The sequence below is a fragment of the Podarcis erhardii genome, assembly GCF_964252035.2.
Source record: "Podarcis erhardii genome assembly, chromosome: 7".
NCBI classification, from domain to species: Eukaryota; Metazoa; Chordata; class Lepidosauria; order Squamata; family Lacertidae; genus Podarcis; species Podarcis erhardii.
In genome coordinates this window covers 26,082,861-26,086,243 of record NC_138511.1, presented here as the reverse complement: position 1 = coordinate 26,086,243, position 3,383 = coordinate 26,082,861, and positions in this window count along the sequence as shown.

Genomic DNA, 3,383 nt, shown 5'->3' with positions numbered 1-3,383 from the left:
AGAGTAATGACCTATGGAATACCGGGTGTAGTTTCATGCTGTCAGGCAATTTGAGCCTAAAGGTCACCGGGTTCACCTGCTGTGTTACCTCGAAGGGTCCCAGTCGCTTTGGCCTTAATTTCTTGCAACCTCCCTTGAACGGTAACCCTTGGGTTGACAACCACACCCGGTCCCCAACCCTTATGGTCTCTCCTTCCCTCCGGCTCCTATCTGCCTGCCTTTTGTACACTTCCTTGGCCCTCTCCAAGTTGATCTTAAGCTGTTGGTGCAGGGCTTCCATTTCTTCCACAAACTGTTCCACCGCTGGTACACTCCATCTCTCCTCCCCTCCCCCTGGGAAGGCCCTGGGGTGACACCCATAATTGGCCATGAACGGGCTCATTCCCGTGGACACATGCTCCGCATTATTGTAGGCAAATTCGGCCAAAACTAATTTCTCTACCCAGTCATTCTCCCTCTCGCTGACGTAGCATCGTAAGTATTGTTGGAGTATACTGTTCGCTCTTTCCGCCTGCCCGTTGGTCTCCGGGTGCCTGGCCGTCGAGAACTGACCTCGACGTGTAGTAGCCTCATGAGCTTCCTCCAGAACCTGGAAGTGAATTGTTTTCCTCGGTCTGATAAAACCCTCAAGGGGGCGCCATGCAGCCTGAAAATGTGTTCCACAAACAGCTTGGCGGTTTCCTCCACCGTCACCGCATGCGAGCAGGCGATGAAATGGCACATCTTAGTTAACAAGTCGACTACTACCATGATGGCTGTTTTGCCCCTTGACTTGGGCAAATTGGTCATAAAATCTATGGACACTGCCTCCCATGGTCTTTCTGGTGTGGGTAATGGCTCCAGTAACCCCGCGGGTGCCGCCCTCTCCCCTTTGGCTCGCTGGCAGCGGTCGCACCCCCTTATGTATTCTTGTACATCTTCCCTCACCTTTGGCCACCAGAACTGCCTGGTGAGTAGCAACATGGTTTTGTGTTGACCAAAATGTCCCGCCGTGGGGCTGTCGTGTAATTGTTTGAGTACTCTACTCCTCAAGTCCCCCTCTGGTATATACAATACCCCCCTGTAATACAGTGCCCCATCCTTTTCCTCAAAACCCCCCAGGTTTCCTCCTGCCCCCCTGAGCTCCCTGATCTTGTTTTGGGCGTACTCGTTGTCTGCCGTCCCCTCTGCAAGCTCCCGTTGCCCTACCAGCACTCCCCCCCACACCCATCGGTCCTCAGGTATCACATGTCGCTCTTCCGGCGCTCCCTCTCCTTCCAGATACTCTGGCTTCCTGGAGAGGGCGTCTGCTCTGACGTTTTCCTCCCCCGGTATGTAACGAATCTCAAAATGGAACTTGGAAAACTCCTGAGCCCACCGCACCTGTCTCTGGTTGAGTACCCTTGCCGTCCTCCAGTATTCCAGGTTCTTATGGTCCGTACACACCTGGATCTTGTGCTGCGCCCCTATTAGCAAATGTCTCCAGCATCGAAACGCTTCATAAATAGCCAGCAGCTCCCGGTCATACACCGTGTAGTTCTGCTCTGACTTGTTCAACTTCCTGGAGAAAAAGGCACACGGTCTCCAGTCGGACTGGTTCCCTCCCGGCTGAAGCAGTACGGCCCCCACCGCTCTGTCCGATGCATCGGTCTCCAGCCTCATTGGCTTCTGCAGATCCACGTGCAAGAGCTGCTCTTCCGAAGCGAATGCCTTCTTTAGCCTTTCAAAAGATTGCTGCGCCTCTTCCGTCCAGACGAACTTCTTCTTGCTACTGAGGCAATCTGTGATGGGTGCCGTTAAGTGGGCAAAGTTTTTGATGAACTTCCGATAGAAGTTTCCAAACCCCAGGAACCTCTGCATGTCCTTCCGGGTCTTGGGTGTCTTCCATTCCAGTACCGCTTGTACCTTGCCCGGATCCATAGCTAGGCCCTTGTCTGACAACCGGTACCCCAGGAACTCGACCTCTCGGGTGTGGAACTGGCACTTCTCCAGTTTGACCCACAGCTGGTGTGCCTGTAACCTCTTTAGCACTTCCCGGACATCTCTGACGTGTTGTTCCTCGTCCTCCGAATAAATCAACACGTCATCTAAAAAGGCTACGCAATTCTTGTACAGCAAGGGTCCCAAAACGTGATGCATGAAAGATTGAAAACACGCTGAACCCGCTTGTAATCCAACGGGCATAACGAGGTACTCGAAGGCCCCCAGAGGGGTGAACATGGTGGTTTTCCATTCATCTCCCTCCCTCGTCCTGATCAGATTGTACGCTCCCCTTAGGTCCAGCTTGGTGAAAATCTTTCCCTTCCTCACCCTGGTCAAAATGTCGTCAATCCTGGGCATGGGGAAGGTCACGGGTTCCGACACAGAATTCACGGCCCGAAAGTCCACTACAAGCCTGGGCTTATTAGTGTCCTTCTTGTCCACAAAGAACACTGGACTGCCTCCCACCGCCCTTGATTCCCTTATGAAACCTCTTTTTAGGTTCTTGTCTATAAATTCCCTCAACTCCTGCATCTCCCTGTCTGACATGGCTTACAGTTTTCCCACTGGCAGCTGGGCTCCTGGGAGTAGGTTGATTTGACAGTCAAAGGGCCTATGAGGGGGCAGTCTATCCGCTTCTTTCTCACTGAAGACATCTTGCAAGTCAGCGTACTGCGGTGGTACCTGCCCCTTCTTCCCCACCGCCATCCCTGCCACTCTGGCTATTGCCCTCCTCAGGGTTCCCCCCCCCCCCCGTGGCAGTGTTCGAAGCAGTGAGCTGACCCGAATGAGACCGTCCACTGGTGCCATCCCACTAACGGATCATGTAGCACCAGCCAGCTCATTCCCAGTATGATTGGCGGTCCCGCCAGGGTGGCTACGTGAAAGGCAATAATTTCAGTGTGCCTGGCAATCCTCATTCTCATGGGGGGCATCTGGTGTGTTACCTCTCCTCCCAGGAGTTCCCTCCCATCTATGGTCGTGACTTGCAAAGGACTGCCTAGAGGCAGAGTCTGCAGCTGTGCTCTAACGCAAATTCCTTGCTAAGAAAATTGCAAGAACTGCCTGAGTCCAACAGCGCCTTTATCTTGAGTGGGTGGCCGTTGGGGAGCTCTAGTACCACTTCTATGGCGATGGCTGCTGGGGGGGGGGCTCTGGCTTGGGCACATTTACTGGTTGTTTGCCTGGCTGCTGTGCCCTGTCATCGGCAGCCAAGCGTTGGCTTTTCCCTGCTCCTTAAGCCCCTCCTCCTCACTCCCGGCCGCCCCCACCATTCCTTGCCATGCCTTTCTTTGAGGGCAGACCCTGGCAAAATGCCCTGGCTGTTGGCAGAGGAAACACTTCTTGGCCGTTTTCCCCTCCTTCTTCCGAACTTCGCCAGAGTTTGACCCCCCCCCCCCGCGCGCGCCTCCGATCTCCATTGG